Source organism: Triticum aestivum, chromosome 2D (genome assembly GCF_018294505.1).
Source record: "Triticum aestivum cultivar Chinese Spring chromosome 2D, IWGSC CS RefSeq v2.1, whole genome shotgun sequence".
NCBI classification, from domain to species: Eukaryota; Viridiplantae; Streptophyta; class Magnoliopsida; order Poales; family Poaceae; genus Triticum; species Triticum aestivum.
Window position 1 is genome coordinate 629,072,289 of NC_057799.1, and position 19,886 is coordinate 629,092,174.

General features: G+C 43.9%; 1 non-coding gene across 1 annotated transcript; it reads right to left on the reverse strand.

Moving 5' to 3' along the window:
- Positions 1-849: 849 nt before the first annotated feature.
- TRNAN-GUU (transfer RNA asparagine (anticodon GUU)) lies at positions 850-923 on the reverse strand. The gene has a single exon. It is a non-coding gene; the product is annotated as a tRNA-Asn (tRNA).
- Positions 924-19,886: the final 18,963 nt, after the last annotated feature.

Sequence of the window (19,886 nt, forward strand, 5' to 3'; positions counted from 1 at the left end):
TGATTGCAAATGGACGTCGTGAAGGTATCGATTTTTTAAACGTTGATGTCTGCCCACGAGATTGGAGATGTGGTAAAAAAAACCAAAAGCTTTCATCATTCCAACCCTATGCTTCGTCGATGCATACAACCGAACAATTTATTACTAAATTTATACAAACTAAGAAACACAGTGATACCATAAAAGTGTGACGGGTGGCACAAAAAATACTAAGAACTAAAGAAGCCTAGTAGTAGCACACAATCCAATATGGAACATCAATTCACTGGTAATCCACTCTTGGGGCCAAGCTCCATATGATCATTTTTGTCTATGAACGGAGACATGAATTATCCTAAACTCAAACAGACTTGGCGTAACTACAGAAAATACTTAGTAGTTTTGGGGGGACTGGTTGGGATAGAGAAGGGTACTTGCATTAGGTCTGGGAGAGTTGTTGGCCTCCTGAAGAGAAACATGCTCTGTTAATGCAAGGGTCTTGTAAAAAATACAAATCTAGTTACCTCGGGATGAAAGGAAATATCTTTTAAAACCCTAGTCTTGCCAAGAGGTAGTTTCTGTAAACATACAAGATCTGCAATGGTTTTTTTGTGTGAGGCAAAGTTTGATGCATATATGATGTTGGTCACCAGAAGTTAAAAAAAAACACAAAAAAGTATAGGTCCTTTCTGTGACCATACATGATACTGCAATGTTTTTTTGGGGGGCATAATTTCATGCATATATGATGTTGGTCACCAAGAGCTTAAAATAACAAAAAAGGTATATATTATTGTTTTTCTTTTTTGGGGCAAAATTTGATGCATATATGATGTTGGTTGACAGAAATTAAAAAAAAAAATCAAAAATCGCTAGAAGGAGGGCTCGAACCTCCGACCTTGTGGTTAACAGCCACACGCTCTAACCAACTGAGCTACTCCAGCTATTTTGCTATCAAAATTATTTAAACTTATATAAACACCGGTGCAAGGTGTAACAGGACAATACCTAGGTTGATTGTTACTGGTTGCAGGTTCACACGTGACATATTCTGGTAAGTTAAGCATTGTTGGGGGCAAGTTTATTCCCGGACCAGCGCGTAGGTGCGGTGCACGCATGTACCGGACCCGTCACTCTAAAGTCTGAACCAACAACCACGTCGTCGTCGTGTATGAGGGCGGCCTCCTCAGTTTCAGTTCGTGGAGGTGCATTTTTTCGGTGATGACTTGTTCATCTCTACTTTTCGGCTTGAAGGGGCAGGGGCTTTTGAAATGATGCAACGCTAATCCTATTCTAGGTGATGCCATGCTATTATGCTGAACCGCCTGCAAATGATGCTTGTAGATCATGGTCACACAACTAGAGCATGAAGATCATCCTCATCCTTACGCCAACAAACATGACACGTTAGGAAGAAGCATCCTTTTTTTTTGCGGGGAAAGAAACATCCATATTACTTGCGCCAGCCTCATCCTGCTATGTTTTTCTTTGTTCTTTTTATAAAAAAAGGTTGAAACCTCGGATGCATCAAAAGATGCACAGAGTCATCTTTATTAAATTATCCAATAAAAGTCTATCAAAAATATACATGAAACATCTTGAAGCCACCACTTCACACCTACAAACTCGACAATGAGGATGTCATCACTACGCCCCATCATCTAAAACTGTGGTCATCACCGAGCCACCTGCATGGCGTACCGGAGCACAATTCCGTTCCAGTAGACCATAAGCGCGCACAACATGCACACACTTCAGAAGCTGCCACCATCATCGAACAGTCGACTCATCTTCAAGCTAGAGATTCGCATTATCCTTGCCAAGCCAGCCGTCGACACCGCTATGGCGCCAAATGGCGCCTCCACTGTGTTCATCCATCAAGATGCATCCGTAGCCGAGACTCCACTGCGCCATGTCGCCGAGACCCGTCGTTGAAGGCGGTGTATAGGACACCGCTCCACTTCCTGACCCCTCTAGCGGCTGCTCCAAAACGATGCTCCCATGAGGGAAAACTATGCTAAGCGTCGCCATCGTTCGATCCGGGAGACCCGGGTCTAGGGTTTCCTCCAGAGTAGCCCGAGCGAGGAGACGAAACCTGCAATGATGATACCTTCATCAAGGTAATAGCGTGTAGACGCCGCCGTCGCTCGCCATGACCGAAGTCGGCTTAGTTTTCATTGGTAGTCACGCCTACCCTTCCTCGTCGTCGGCAGTACCTGGCGTGCTAGTTCTTCCCCTAACTAACTACTGGTTATCGTGCTGCCATGCAGCAGCAGCCGCCGGTAGACACTAGACATCACCTCCCAGCCTCAAGCCACAGCAGATCCCACTCAATCGGCATGTCGACCCGAAGAATGAGGGCACTGAAGGAAATATGCCCTAGAGGCAATAATAAAGTTATTATTTATTTCCTTATATCATGATAAATATTTATTATTCATGCTAGAATTGTATTAACCGGAAACATGATACATGTGTGAATACATAGACAAACAGAGTGTCACTAGTATGCCTCTACTTGACTAGCTCGTTGATCAAAGATGGTTATGTTTCCTAGCCATAGACATGAGTTGTCATTTGATTAACGAGATCACATCATTAGGAGAATGATGTGATTGACTTGACCCATTCCGTTAGCTTAGCACTCGATCGTTTAGTATGTTGCTATTGCTTTCTTCATGACTTATACATGTTCCTATGACTATGAGATTATGCAACTCCCGTTTACCGGAGGAACACTTTGTGTGCTACCAAACGTCACAACGTAACTGGGATACCGATGATCGAATCTCGGGCAAGTAACATACCGATGACAAAGGGAACAACGTATGTTGTTATGCGGTTTGACCGATAAAGATCTTCGTAGAATATGTGGGAGTCAATATGGGCATCCAGGTCCCGCTATTGGTTATTGACCAGAGACGTGTCTCGGTCATGTCTACATAGTTCTCGAACCCGTAGGGTTCGCACGCTTAACGTTACGACGACAGTTTTATTATGAGTTTATGAGTTTTGATGTACCGAAGGAGTTCGGAGTCCCGGATGAGATCGGGGACATGACGAGGAGTCTCGAAATGGTCGAGACGTAAAGATCGATATATTGGACGACTATATTCGGACATCGGAAAGGTTCCGAGTGATTCGGGTATTTTTCGGAGTACCGGAGAGTTACGGGAATTCGTATTGGGCCTTAATGGGCCATACGGGAAAGGAGAGAAAGGCCCCAAAGGGTGGCCGCACCCCTCCCCATGGACTAGTCCGAATTGGACTAGGGGGGGGGGGGGCGCCCCCTTCCTTCCTTCTCCTTCTCCCTTCCCTTCTCCTACTCCAACAAGGAAAGGAGGAGTCCTACTCCCGGTGGGAGTAGGACTCCCCCCTTGGCGCGCCCTCCTCCTAGGCCGGCCGCCTCCCCCTTGCTCCTTTATATACGGGGGCAGGGGGGCACCCCATAGACACAACAATTGATCTATTGATCTCTTAGCCGTGTGCGGTGCCACCCTCCACCATATTACACCTCGATAATATCGTAGCGGTGCTTAGGCGAAGCCCTGCGTCGGTAGAACATCATCATCGTCACCACGCCGTCGTGCTGACGAAACTCTCCCTCAACACTCGGCTGGTTCGGAGTTCGAGGGACATCATCGAGCTGAACGTGTGCTGAACTCGGAGGTGCCGTGCGTTCGGTACTTGATCGGTCGGATCGTGAAGACGTACGACTACATCAACCGCGTTGTGTTAATGCTTCCGCTTTCGGTCTACGAGGGTACGTGTACAACACTCTCCCCTCTTGTTGCTATGCATCACCATGATCTTGCGTGTGCGTAGGAAATTTTTGAAATTACTACGTTCCCCAACAGTGGCATCCGAGCCTGGTTTTATGCGTAGATGTCATATGCACGAGTAGAACACAAGTGAGTTGTGGGCGATATAAGTCATACTGCTTACCAGCATGTCATACTTTGGTTCGGCGGTATTGTTGGATGAAGCGGCCCGGACCGACATTACGCGTACGCTTACGCGAGACTGGTTTTACCGCCGTGCTTTGCACACAGGTGGTTGGCGGGTGTCAGTTTCTCCAACTTTAGTTGAACCGAGTGTGGCTACGCCCGGTCCTTGCGAAGGTTAAAACAGCACCAACTTGACAAACTATCGTTCTGGTTTTGATGCGTAGGTAAGAACGGTTCTTGCTAAGCCCGTAGCAGCCACGTAAAACTTGCAACAACAAAGTAGAGGACGTCTAACTTGTTTTTGCAGGGCATGTTGTGATGTGATATGGTCAAAGCATGATGCTAAATTTATTGTATGAGATGATCATGTTTTGTAACCGAGTTATCGGCAACTGGTAGGAGCCATATGGTTGTCGCTTTATTGTATGCAATGCAATCGCCCTGTAATGCTTTACTTTATCACTAAGCGGTAGCGATAGTCGTAGAAGCATAAGATTGGCGAGACGACAATGATGCTACGATGGAGATCAAGGTGTCGCGCCGGTGACGATGGTGATCATGACGGTGCTTCGGAGATGGAGATCACAAGCACAAGATGATGGTGGCCATATCATATCACTTATATTGATTGCATGTGATGTTTATCTTTTATGCATCTTATCTTGCTTTGATTGACGGTAGCATTATAAGATGATCCCTCACTAAATTATCAAAGTATAAGTGTTCTCCCTGAGTATGCACCGTTGCGAAAGTTCTTCGTGCTGAGACACCACGTGATGATCGGGTGTGATAGGCTCTACGTTCAAATACAACGGGTGCAAAACAGTTGCACACGCGGAATACTCAGGTTCAACTTGACGAGCCTAGCATATAACAGATATGGCCTCGGAACACGGAGACCGAAAGGTCGAGCGTGAATCATATAGTAGATATGATCAACATAGTGATGTTCACTGTTGAAACTACTCCATCTCACGTGATGATCGGACATGGTTTAATTGATATGGATCACGTGATCACTTAGAGGATTAGAGGGATGTCTATCTAAGTGGGAGTTCTTAAGTAATATGATTAATTGAACTTGAATTTATCATGAACTTAGTACCTGATAGTATCTTGCTTGTCTATGTTAATTGTAGATAGATGGCCCGTGCTGTTGTTCCGTTGAATTTTAATGCGTTCCTTGAGAAAGCAAAGTTGAAAGATGATGGTAGCAATTACACGGACTGGGTCCGTAACTTGAGGATTATCCTCATTGCTGCACAGAAGAATTACATCCTGGAAGCACCGCTGGGTGCCAGGCCTGCTGCAGGAGCAACACCAGATGTTATGAACGTCTGGCAGAGCAAAGCTGATGACTACTCGATAGTTCAGTGTGCCATGCTTTACGGCTTAGAACCGGGTCTTCAACGACATTTTGAACGTCATGGAGCATATGAGATGTTCCAGGAGTTGAAGTTAATATTTCAAGCAAATGCCCGGATTGAGAGATATGAAGTCTCCAATAAGTTCTATAGCTGCAAGATGGAAGAGAATAGTTCTGTCAGTGAGCATATACTCAAAATGTCTGGGTATAATAATCACTTGATTCAACTGGGAGTTAATCTTCCGGATGATAGCGTCATTGACAGAATTCTTCAATCACTGCCACCAAGCTACAAGAGCTTCGTGATGAACTATAACATGCAAGGGATGGATAAGATGATTCCCGAGCTCTTCGCAATGCTAAAGGCTGCGGAGGTAGAAATCAAAAAGGAGCATCAAGTGTTGATGGTCAATAATACCACTAGTTTCAAGAAAAAGGGCAAAGGGAAGAAGAAGGGAACTTCAAGAAAAACAGCAAGCAAGTTGTTGTTCAGGAGAAGAAACCCAAGTCTGGACCTAAGCCTGAGATTGAGTGCTTCTACTGCAAGCAGACTGGTCACTGGAAGCAGAACTGCCCCAAGTATTTGGCGGATAAGAAGGATGGCAAGGTGAACAAAGGTATATGTGATATACATGTTATTGATGTGTACCTTACTAATGCTCGCAGTAGCACCTGGGTATTTGATACTGGTTCTGTTGCTAATATTTGCAACTCGAAACAGGGGCTACGGATTAAGCGAAGATTGGCTAAGGACGAGGTGACGATGCGCGTGGGAAATGGTTCCAAAGTCGATGTGATCGCGGTCGGCATGCTACCTCTACATCTACCTTCGGGATTAGTTTTAGACCTAAATAATTGTTATTTGGTGCCAGTGTTAAGCATGAACATTATATCTGGATCTTGTTTGATGCGAGACGGTTATTCATTTAAATCAGAGAATAATGGTTGTTCTATTTATATGAGTAATATCTTTATGGTCATGCACCCTTGAAGAGTGGTCTATTTTTGTTGAATCTCGATAGTAGTGATACACATATTCATAATATTGAAGCCAAAAGATGCAGAGTTGATAATGATAGTGCAACTTATTTGTGGCACTGCCGTTTAGGTCATATCGGTGTAAAGCGCATGAAGAAACTCCATACTGATGGACTTTTGGAACCACTTGATTATGAATCACTTGGTACTTGCGAACCGTGCCTCATGGGCAAGATGACTAAAACACCGTTCTCCGGAACTATGGAGAGAGCAACAGATTTGTTGGAAATCATACATACAGATGTATGTGGTCTGATGAATATTGAGGCTCGTGGCGGATATCGTTATTTTCTCACCTTCACAGATGATTTGAGCAGATATGGGTATATCTACTTAATGAAACATAAGTCTGAAACATTTGAAAAGTTCAAAGAATTTCAGAGTGAAGTTGAAAATCATCGTAACAAGAAAATAAAATTTCTACGATCTGATCGTGGAGGAGAATATTTGAGTTATGAGTTTGGTCTTCATTTAAAACAATGCGGAATAGTTTCGCAACTCACGCCACCTGGAACACCACAGCGTAATGGTGTGTCCGAACTCGTAATCGTACTTTACTAGATATGGTGCGATCTATGATGTCTCTTACTGATTTACCGCTATCGTTTTGGGGTTATGCTTTAGAGACGACTGCATTCACGTTAAATAGGGCACCATCAAAATCCGCTGAGACGACGCCTTATGAACTGTGGTTTGGCAAGAAACCAAAGTTGTCGTTTCTTAAAGTTTGGGGCTGCGATTCTTATGTGAAAAAACTTCAACCTGATAAGCTCAAACCCAAATCGAAGAAATGTGTCTTCATAGGATACCCAAAGGAAACTGTTCGGTACACCTTCTATCACAGATCCGAAGGAAAAACTTTTGTTGCTAAATTCAGAATTTTTCTGGAGAAGGAGTTTCTCTCGAAAGAAGTGAGTGGAAGGAAAGTAGAACTTGATGAGGTAACTGTAGCTGCTCCCTTATTGGAAAGTAGTTCATCACAGAAACCGGTTTCTGCGACGCCTACACCAATTAGTGAGGAAGTTAATGATGATGATCATGAAACTTCAGATCAAGTTATTACTGAACCTCGTAGGTCAACCAGAGTAAGATCCGCACCAGAGTGGTACGGTAATCCTGTTCTGGAGGTTATGTTACTAGACCATGACGAACCTACAAACTATGAAGAAGCGATGGTGAGCCCAGATTCCGCAAAATGGCTTGAGGCCATGAAATCCGAGATGGGATCCATGTATGAGAACAAAGTATGGACTTTGGTTGACTTGCCTGATGATCGGCAAGCAATTGAGAATAAATGGATCTTCAAGAAGAAGACTGACGCTGACGGTAATGTTACTGTCTATAAAGCTCGACTTGTTGCGAAAGGTTTTCGACAAGTTCAAGGGATTGACTACGATGAGACCTTCTCACCCGTAGCGATGCTTAAGTCTGTCCGAATCATGTTAGCAATTGCCGCATTTTATGATTATGAAATTTGGCAAATGGATGTCAAAACTGCATTCCTGAATGGATTTCTGGAAGAAGAGTTGTATATGATGCAACCGGAAGGTTTTGTCGATCCAAAGGGAGCTAACAAAGTGTGCAAGCTCCAGCGATCCATTTATGGACTGGTGCAAGCCTCTCGGAGTTGGAATAAACGCTTTGATAGTGTGATCAAAGCATTTGGTTTTGTACAGACTTTTGGAGAAGCCTGTATTTACAAGAAAGTGAGTGGGAGCTCTGTAGCATTTCTGATATTATATGTGGATGACATATTGCTGATTGGAAATGATATAGAATTTCTGGATAGCATAAAGGGATACTTGAATAAGAGTTTTCAATGAAAGACCTCGGTGAAGCTGCGTATATATTGGGCATCAAGATCTATAGAGATAGATCAAGACGCTTAATTGGACTTTCACAAAGCACATACCTTGACAAAGTTTTGAAGAAGTTCAAAATGGATCAAGCAAAGAAAGGGTTCTTGCCTGTGTTACAAGGTGTGAAGTTGAGTAAGACTCAATGCCCGACCACTGCAGAAGATAGAGAGAAGATGAAAGATGTCCCCTATGCTTCAGCCATAGGCTCTATCATGTATGCAATGCTGTGTACCAGACCTGATGTATGCCTTGCTATAAGTCTAGCAGGAAGGTACCAAAGTAATCCAGGAGTGGATCACTGGACAGCGGTCAAGAACATCCTGAAATACCTGAAAAGGACTAAGGATATGTTTCTCGTTTATGGAGGTGACAAAGAGCTCATCGTAAATGGTTACGTCGATGCAAGCTTTGACACTGATCCGGACGATTCTAAATCGCAAACCGGATACGTGTTTACATTGAACGGTGGAGCTGTCAGTTGGTGCAGTTCTAAACAAAGCGTCGTGGCGGGATCTACATGTGAAGCGGAGTACATAGCTGCTTCGGAAGCAGCAAATGAAGGAGTCTGGATGAAGGAGTTCATATCCGATCTAGGTGTCATACCTAGTGCATCGGGTCCAATGAAAATCTTTTGTGACAATACTGGTGCAATTGCATTAGCAAAGGAATCCAGATTTCACAAGAGAACCAAGCACATCAAAAGACGCTTTAATTCCATCCGGGATTTAGTCCAGGTGGGAGACATAGAAATTTGCAAGATACATACGGATCTGAATGTTGCAGACCCGTTGACTAAGCCTCTTCCACGAGCAAAACATGATCAGCACCAAGGCTCCATGGGTGTAAGAATCATTACTGTGTAATCTAGATTATTGACTCTAGTGCAAGTGGGAGACTGAAGGAAATATGCCCTAGAGGCAATAATAAAGTTATTATTTATTTCCTTATATCATGATAAATGTTTATTATTCATGCTAGAATTGTATTAACCGGAAACATGATACATGTGTGAATACATAGACAAACAGAGTGTCACTAGTATGCCTCTACTTGACTAGCTCGTTGATCAAAGATGGTTATGTTTCCTAGCCATAGACATGAGTTGTCATTTGATTAACGGGATCACATCATTAGGAGAATGATGTGATTGACTTGACCCATTCCGTTAGCTTAGCACTCGATCGTTTAGTATGTTGCTATTGCTTTCTTCATGACTTATACATGTTCCTATGACTATGAGATTATGCAACTCCCGTTTACCGGAGGAACACTTTGTGTGCTACCAAACGTCACAACGTAACTGGGTGATTATAAAGGTGCTCTACAGGTGTCTCCGAAGGTACTTGTTGGGTTGGCGTATTTCGAGATTAGGATTTGTCACTCCGATTGAGGGAGAGGTATCTCTAGGCCCTCTTGGTAATGCACATCACTTAAGCCTTGCAAGCATTGCAACTAATGAGTTTGTTGCGAGATGATGTATTACTGAACGAGTAAAGACACTTGCCGGTAACGAGATTGAACTAGGTATTAAGATACCGACGATCGAATCTCGGGCAAGTAACATACCGATGACAAAGGGAACAACGTATGTTGTTATGCGGTTTGACCGATAAAGATCTTCGTAGAATATGTGGGAGCCAATATGGGTATCCAGGTCCCGCTATTGGTTATTGACCAGAGACGTGTCTCGGTCATGTCTACATAGTTCTCGAACCCGTAGGGTCCGCACGCTTAACGTTACGATGACAGTTTTATTATGAGTTTATGAGTTTTGATGTACCGAAGGAGTTCGGAGTCCCGGATGAGATCGGGAACATGACGAGGAGTCTCGAAATGGTCGAGACGTAAAGATCGATATATTGGACGACTATATTCGGACATTGGAAAGGTTCCGAGTGATTCGGGTATTTTTCGGAGTACCGGAGAGTTACGGGAATTCGTATTGGACCTTAATGGGCCATACGGAAAAGGAGAGAAAGGCCCCAAAGGGTGGCCGCACCCCTCCCCATGGACTAGTCCGAATTGGACTAGGGAGGTGGGGGGGGGGGCGCCCCCTTCCTTCCTTCTCCTTCTCCCTTCCCTTCTCCTACTCCAACAAGGAAAGGAGGAGTCCTACTCCCGGTGGGAGTAGGACTCCCCCCTTGGCGCGCCCTCCTCCTAGGCCGGCCGCCTCCCCCTTGCTCCTTTATATACGGGGGAAGGGGGGCACCCCATAGACACAACAATTGATCTATTGATCTCTTAGCCGTGTGCGGTGCCCCCCTCCACCATATTACACCTCGATAATATCGTAGCGGTGCTTAGGCGAAGCCCTGCGTCGGTAGAACATCATCATCGTCACCACGCCGTCGTGCTGACGAAACTCTCCCTCAACACTCGGCTGGATCGGAGTTCGAGGGACGTCATCGAGCTGAACGTGTGCTGAACTCGGAGGTGCCGTGCGTTCGGTACTTGATCGGTCGGATCGTGAAGACGTACGACTACATCAACCGCGTTGTGTTAATGCTTCCGCTTTCGGTCTACGAGGGTACGTGGACAACACTCTCCCCTCTCGTTGCTATGCATCACCATGATCTTGCGTGTGCGTAGGAAATTTTTGAAATTACTACGTTCCCCAACAGGCACCGTGACCATATATAGCACCGTCGTCGGGCCATCGTCGGCTGCCCTCACAGCCACCACCACCCCGACCACCACCGCTCCGAGGCCGCTGCCCCAGGATCAAGCTCCGCCTCACTCAAGGCCAACGTTTAGGGTCGCAACCACGCTACAGGCCGGAGATCTCCCACGAGGACGAGGAGACGAGGGCCAATTGATTGCCCTCCGCCGGGCAGGGCTTTTGCCTGCCAGCCTCGTCCGACGGCGACGGGTGATTGAAGGGGAGGAGTGCGGGCGGCGGCTAGGGTTCGCTCGAGCCGCCCCGCGGGGAGTGGCACAAATGCGGGCGGTAACCCTATGAGGTGGACGTGGGATGCTGATACCATGCTATGTTGGACTAGTAGAAAAAACACCTTTTTTTGTGTGGAATGTATGATAGCAAGATGTCCAAAATTTCCTACAAACCATATGTTGAGTGACCCAATAGACGGTCACTCCATAACCCGCTGCATGCATAGCCATGAAGTATGCGCTGAGCAAAAAACAAAGCTAGACTTTTCACCGTACCAAACCACAAAATCTTCACTATAAATTACTAGACCATGATGACGCGTGTTGCTGCGCCCGCCCATGTTACGATAGAATGATAAAATATCGTGTAAACTTTTGAAAATGTAAAAGATATGAATTAAATTTGCATGACCTAACATGCATATTTTATATGACAAAGTAATGACATCACCGGGAATAGAATTAGCCAGGTGACTACTCAGGTTTTTTAAATAAATAGAGCATATGAAAGATGTGACGAAACAAATACAAGAATAGATTTTTTTAGCACCGAATACAAGAATAGCTGGGTGGCGCTGCTATGCGGGCATACGCATCTACGTATTTTAGGCTACACACGCAGCTAGTATGTTTTACGCTTCGTTCGCTAAAACCAGTTCGCAGGCCCAATAAACAATCAAGGCCCAATTAACCACAGGTGGCGTAGATGGTTCTGCGGAGCAGCAGCCCAAACAAACGTACAGACGACGTGATCGCGATCCTACGGCTAGCAACGCCAAAGCGCTGTGGAGCCTCGTAGGTCTCTCAGTTTTACTGTTTTGTAATAGGAAGACGCATCCACGTCATGAGGACAGAATGTGTGTCGAATAAGATCTTCATTCACTCTCAGCGGATTATGGACCAAAAGGCCAAAACCCTACTTTAGGCGAGTCCTGAAGTGCTTTGCCACAAAATTTTGAGCCCATATTCCCAAGGAATCCACGTGCAATAATCCTACACATACGAATGGTTTACACAAGTTTTACGTAATCTTCCAACTAATAATCCCCCCCCCCTAATTTCACCAGGGTGGGCCCTTCTCTCTCCCTATGTCCAATCATAACCCCCCATGTTGATCTGTCTGTTAAACATGTAACTAATCTCCTGTAGGTCTAGCATTGCGCATCCATTAATCCTCCAACCTAAGTGAAACTCCCCAAATTACTACTTCCTCCGTTTCTAAATATAAGTCTTTTAGAGATTCCAACAAGTGACTACATACGGAGCAAAATAAGTGAATCTACACTCTAAAATATGTGTACATACATTCGTATGTTGTAGTCCATTTGAAATGTCTAAAAAGACTTATATTTAGGAACGGAGGGAGTATAACTTTTGCAATTATAATAATGAGTAAACAATTAGTACTAATAAAAAAATATCTACCATATCACTAAGCTCCATAGGGAGAGAAGGCATCTCTCAACTAAGGACATTGGTTTTGGATTGGATTCTTAATTTTGACTTGGTCAACAATTTTCCAAGGAACTCTCTCATTCAAGTGAGGTGTTCAATTTTAAATTTTGTTCATGATTTTGACTGGTCAATGATTTCTCAAATCAATCGGCAGCAGCCAACTTATAAAATATATCAGTCTCGCGCATGCTCTCATAACCTGACAAAAAGAACACCAACATGTAGTACTATAGAACCAATATGATTTTGGATTGAGTTTATAATTTTTGAGTTTGTCAATCTCATGTAACTCTCGCATTCAATTGAGGTGTTTAATTTTGAATTTGATTCATGATTTTGACTGGTCAATGATTTCTCAAATCCCTACAACAACCAGCTTATAAAAATACACCAGTCTCGCAGCCTCTCACCACCTGACAAAACATAACTGCAAACATGCGACACTGTAACACCAATACAATACATGTGGTCACGGCTGCAAGAAACTTACCTGCATACGTGCGGGTTAGTTTGCAAATAACATATTATTATACCCCAGAAAGAACCATCAAAATATCGCATTATAAAAAAAGGGAACACACTTCATTATCTCCCCTCACAGTCACACTAAACCTTTTTTATGAGATCCCAACAACACCGACCGCGCAGCATAGCGCGCCAAATATTTGTAGTATATTATATAGCTAAACTCATAGATGCAAATGCTGAACTGATTTTTTTGCATCTGTAACCGTAGAAAATAAATAGCAATTGGGAGAATAAGATACTTTGCCTTCCCAAAATAATTGCAATTCTACTTTTGTCCCAAATCAAACTTCTCTAAGTGACCAAGCTTATAAAATTGGCTTGGTTCATAAAGGATCTTATGTGGTTTTTTTTTGAAATTTTGGTGTATAGCTTTTATGAACTTGGTCAAACGTATTCTTTTTTTTCTAAGAAGAAGTTTTACCTAGTACATGAAGGAAATATGCCCTAGAGTAAATAATAAAGTTATTATTTATTTCCTTATATCATGATAAATGTTTATTATTCATGCTAGAATTGTATTAACCGGAAACATAATACTTGTGTCAAAACATAGACAAACAAAGTGTCACTAGTATGCCTCTACTTGACTAGCTCGTTGATCAAAGATGGTTATGTTTCCTAGCCATAGACATGAGTTGTCATTTGATTAACGGGATCACATCATTAGGAGAATGATGTGATTGACTTGACCCATTCCGTTAGCTTAGCACTCGATCGTTTAGTATGTTGCTATTGCTTTCTTCATGACTTATACATGTTCCTATGACTATGAGATTATGCAACTCCCGTTTACCGGAGGAACACTTTGTGTGCTACCAAACGTCACAACATAACTGGGTGATTATAAAGGTGCTCTACAGGTGTCTCCGAAGGTACTTGTTGGGTTGGCGTATTCCGAGATTAGGATTTGTCACTCCGATTGTCGGAGAGGTGTCTCTGGGCCCACTCGATAATACACGTCACTATAAGCCTTGCAAGCATTGTAACTAATGAGTTAGTTGCGAGATGATGTATTACGGAACGAGTAAAGAGACTTGCCGGTAACGAGATTGAACTAGGTATTGAGATACCGACGATCGAATCTCGGGCAAGTAACACACCGATGACAAAGGGAACAACGTATGTTGTTATGCGGTTTGACCGATAAAGATCTTCGTAGAATATGTAGGAGCCAATATGAGCATCCAGGTTCCGCTATTGGTTATTGACCGGAGACATGTCTCGGTCATGTCTACACAGTTCTCGAACCCGTAGGGTGCGCACGCTTAAAGTTTCGGTGACGATTGTATTATGAGTTTATGTGTTTTGATGTACCGAAGGTAGTTCGGAGTCCCGGATGTGATCACGGACATGACGAGGAGTCTCGAAATGGTCGAGACGTAAAGATCGATATATTGGACGACTATGTTCAGACACCGGAATGGTTTCGGGGAGTTTCGGACATATACCGGAGTATCGGGGGGTTACCGGAACCCCCCGGGGAGACTAATGGGCCTATTGGGCCCTAGTGGAGAAGAGGAGGGGCGGCCAAGGGCAGCCGTGCGCCCCCTTCCCCCCTGTCCGAATTGGACAAGGAGGGGGGCGGCGCCCCCCTTTCCTTTCCCCCTCTCTCTCCTTCCCTCTCCTCTCCTACTCCCACTTGGAAGGGGGGAGTCCTACTCCCGGTGGGAGTAGGACTCCTCATGGGGCGCGCCTAGGGAGGCCGGCCCCCTCCCCCTCCTCCACTCCTTTATATACGGGGAGGGGGGCACCCCTTGGAGACACAACAATTGATCTCTGATCTCTTAGCCGTGTGTGGTGCCCCCTCCACCATATTCCACCTCGATCATATCGTAGCGATGCTTAGGCGAAGCCCTGCGTCGGTAGCAACATCATCACCGTCATCACGCTGTCGTGCTAACGAAACTCACCCGTGAAGCTCTGCTGGATCGGAGTTCACGAGACGTCATCGAGCTGAACGTGTGCTGAACTCGGAGGTGCCACGTTCAGTACTTGGATCGGTCGGATCGTGAAGACGTACGACTACATCAACCGCGTTGTGCTAACGCCTCCGCTTTCGGTCTACAAGGGTACGTGGACACACTCTCCCCCTCTCGTTGCTATGCATCACCATGATCCTGTGTGTGCGTAGGAATTTTTTTGAAATTACTACGTTCCCCAACAGTGGCATCCGAGCCAGGTTTTATGCGTAGATGTTATATGCACGAGTAGAACACAAGTGAGTTGTGGGCGATACAAGTCATATTGCTTACCAGCATGTCACACTTTGGTTCGGCGGTATTGTTGGATGAAGCGGCCCGGACCGACATTACGAGTACGCTTACGCGAGACTGGTTTTACCGCCGTACTTTGCACACAGGTGACTAGCGGGTGTCAGTTTCTCCAACTTTAGTTGAACCGATTGTGGCTACGCCCGGTCCTTGAGAAGGTTAAAACATCACTAACTTGACGAACTATCGTTGTGGTTTTGATGCGTAGGTAAGAACGGTTCTTGCTCAGCCCGTAGCAGCCACGTAAAACTTGCAACAACAAAGTAGAGGACGTCTAACTTGTTTTTGCAGGGCATGTTGTGATGTGATATGGTCAAGACATGATGCTATATTTTATTGTATGAGATGATCATGTTTTGTAACCGAGTTATCGGCAACTGGCAGGAGCCATATGGTTGTCGCTTTATTGTATGCAATGAAATCGCCCTATAATTGCTTTAGTTTATCACTAAGCGGTAGCGATAGTCATAGAAGCAATAGTTGGCGAGACGACAACGATGCTACGATGGAGATCAAGGTGTCGTGCCGGTGACGATGGTGATCATGACGGTGCTTCGAAGATGGAGATCACAAGCACAAGATGATGATGGCCATATCATATCACTTATATTGATTGCATGTGATGTTTATCTTTTATGCATCTTATTTTTCTTAGATCGACAGTAGCATTATAAGATGATCTCTCACTAAATTTCAAGGTAAAAGTGTTCTCCCTGAGTATGCACCGTTGCGAAAGTTCTTCGTGCTGAGACACCACGTGATGATCGGGTGTGATAGGCTCTACGTTCAAATACAACGGGTGCAAAACAGCTGCACACGCGGAATACTCAGGTTGAACTTGACGAGCATATGCAGATATGGCCTCGGAACACTAAGACCGAAAGGTCGAGCGTGAATCATATAGTAGATATGATCAACATAGTGATGTTCACCATTGAAACTACTCCATCTCACGTAATGATCGGACATGGTTTAGTTGATATGGATCACGTGATCACTTAGAGGATTAGAGGGATGTCTATCTAAGTGGGAGTTCTTTAATAATTTGATTAACTGAACTTTAATTTATCATGAACTTAGTACCTGATAGTATTTTGCATGTCTATGTTGTTGTAGATAGATGGCCCGTGCTGTTGTTCCGTTAAATTTTATTGCGTTCCTTGAGAAAGCAAAGTTGAAAGATGATGGTAGCAATTACACGGACTGGGTCCATAACTTGAGGATTATCCTCATTGCTGCACAGAAGAATTACGTCTTGGAAGCACCGCTAGGTGCCAAACCTGCTGCAGGAGCAACACCAGATGTTATGAACGTCTGGCAGAGCAAAGCTAATGACTACTCAATAGTTCAGTGTGCCATGCTTTACGGCTTAGAACCGGGACTTCAACGACGTTTTGAACGTCATGGAACATATGAGATGTTCCAGGAGTTGAAGTTAATATTTCAAGCAAATGCCCGGATTGAGAGATATGAAGTCTCCAATATGTTCTACAGCTGTAAGATGGAGGAGAATAGTTCTGTCAGTGAGCATATACTCAGAATGTCTGGATATAACAATCACTTGATTCAACTGGGAGTTCATCTTCCGGATGATAGTGTCATTGACAGAATTCTTCAATCACTGCCACGAAGCTACAAGAGCTTTGTGATGAACTATAACATGCAAGGGATGGATAAGACAATTCCCGAGCTCTTCGCAATGCTAAAGGCTGCGGAGGTAGAAATCAAAAAGGAGCATCAAGTGTGGATGGTCAACAAGACCACCAGTTTCAAGAAAAAGGGCAAAGGGAAGAAGAAGGGAAACTTCAAGAAGAACAACAAACAAGTTGCTGCTCAAGAGAAGAAACCCAAGTCTGGACCTAAGCCTGAGACTGAGTGCTTCTACTTCAAGCAGACTGGTTACTTGAAGCGGAACTGCCCCAAGTATTTGGCGGATAAGAAGGATGGCAAGGTGAACAAAGGTATATGTGATATACATGTTATTGATGTGTACCTTACTAATGCTCGCAGTAGCACCTGGGTATTTGATACTGGTTCTGTTCCTAATATTTGCAACTCGAAATAGGGACTACGGATTAAGCGAAGATTGGCTAAGGATGAGGTGACGATGCGCGTGGGAAATGGTTCAAGTGTCAATGTGATCGCGGTCGGCACGCTACCTCTACATCTACCTGCGGGATTAGTTTTAGACCTAAATAATTGTTATTTGGTGCCAGCGTTGAGCATGAACATTATATCTGGATCTTGTTTGATGCGAGACAGTTATTCACTTAAATCAGAGAATAATGGTTGTTCTATTTATATGAGTAATATCTTTTATGGTCATGCACCCTTGAAGAGTGGTCTATTTTTGTTGAATCTCGATAGTAGTGATACACATATTCATAATGTTGAAGCCAAACGAAGAGTTGATAATGATAGTGCAACTTATTTGTGGCACTGCCGTTTGGGTCATATTGGTGTAAAGCTCATGAAGAAACTCCATACTGATGGACTTTTGGAATCACTTGATCATGAATCACTTGGTACTTGCGAACCGTGCCTCATGGGCAAAATGACCAAAACGCCGTTCCCCGGAACTATGGAGCGAGCAACTGATTTGTTGGAGATCATACATACTGATGTATGTGGTGCAATGAATGTTGAGGCTCGCGGCGGGTATCGTTATTTTCTCACCTTCACAGATGATTTCAGTAGATATGGGTATATCTACTTAATGAAACATAAGTTTGAAACATTTGAAAAGTTCAAAGAATTTCAGAATGAAGTGGAAAATCATCGTAACAAGAAAATAAAGTTTCTACGATCTGATCGTGGAGGAGAATATTTGAGTTACGAGTTTGGTCTACATTTGAAACAATGCGGAATAGTTTCGCAACTCACGCCACCCGGAACACCACAGCGTAATGGTGTATCCGAACGTCGTAATCGTACTTTACTAGATATGGTACGATTTATGATGTCTTTTACTGATTTACCGCTATCGTTTTGGGGTTATGCTTTAGAGACGGTTGCATTCACGTTAAATAGGGCACCATCGAAATCCGTTGAGACGACGCCTTATGAACTGTGGTTTGGCAAGAAACCAAAGTTGTCATTTCTTAAAGTTTGGGGCTGCGATGCTTATGTGAAAAAGCTTCAACCTGATAAGCTCGAACCTAAATAGGAGAAATGTGTGTTCATAGGATACCCAAAGGAAACTGTTGGGTACACCTTCTATCACAGATCTGAAGGCAAGACTTTTGTTGCTAAATTTGGATCCTTTATAGAGAAGGAGTTTCTCTCGAAAGAAGTGAGTAGGAGGAAAGTAGAACTTGATGAGGTAACTGTACCTGCTCCCTTATTGGAAAGTAGTTCATCACAGAATCCGGTTCCTGTGACACCTACACCAATTAGTGAGGAAGCTAATGATGATGATCATGAAGTTTCAGATCAAGTTATTACTGAACCTCGTAGGTCAACCAGAGTGAGATCCGCACCAGAGTGGTACGGTAATCCTGTTCTGGAGGTCATGTTACTAGACCATGACGAACCTACGAACTATGAAGAAGCAATGATGAGCCCGATTCCGCAAAATGGCTAGAGGCCATGAAATCTGAGATGGGATCCATGTATGAGAACAAAGTGTGGACTTTGGTTGACTTGCCCGATGATCGGCAAGCAATTGAGAATAAATGGATCTTCAAGAAAAAGACTGACGCTGACGGTAATGTTACTGTCTATAAAGCTCGACTTGTTGCGAAAGGTTTTCGACAAGTTCAAGGGATTGACTACGATGAGACCTTCTCACCCGTAGCGATGCTTAAGTCCGTCCGAATCATGTTACCAATTGCCGCATTTTATGATTATGAAATTTGGCAAATGGATGTAAAGACTGCATTCCTGAATGGATTTCTGGAAGAAGAGTTGTATATGATGCAACCTGAAGGTTTTATCAATCCAAAGGGAGCTAACAAAGTGTGCAAGCTCCAGCGATCCATTTATGGCTGGTGCAAGCCTCTCGGAGTTGGAATAAACGTTTTGATAGTGTGATCAAAGCATATGGTTTTATACAGACTTTTGGAGAAGCCTGTATTTACAAGAAAGTGAGTGGGAGCTCTGTAGCATTTCTAATCTTATATGTGGATGACATATTATTGATTGGAAATGATATAGAATTTTTGGATAGCATAAAAGGATACTTGAATAAGAGTTTTTCAATGAAAGACCTCGGTGAAGCTGCTTATATATTGGGCATCAAGATCTATAGAGATAGATCAAGTCGCTTAATTGGACTTTCACAAAGCACATACCTTGACAAATTTTTGAAGAAGTTCAAAATGGATCAAGCAAAGAAAGGGTTCTTGCCTGTGTTACAAGGTGTGAAGTTGAGTAAGACTCAATGCCCGACCACTGCAGAAGATAGAGAGTGTAAGTGCATCTAGTGCCACCCCTCGTTGGTTTTGGAGTATTGACGACAAACCTGGTTGAGGGACTAATGTGTTTGTGAGAATTGCAGGATAACACAGGTAGTAGTCCCTCATTGATTCGGTTTACCTACCGGAGATGACCCCTA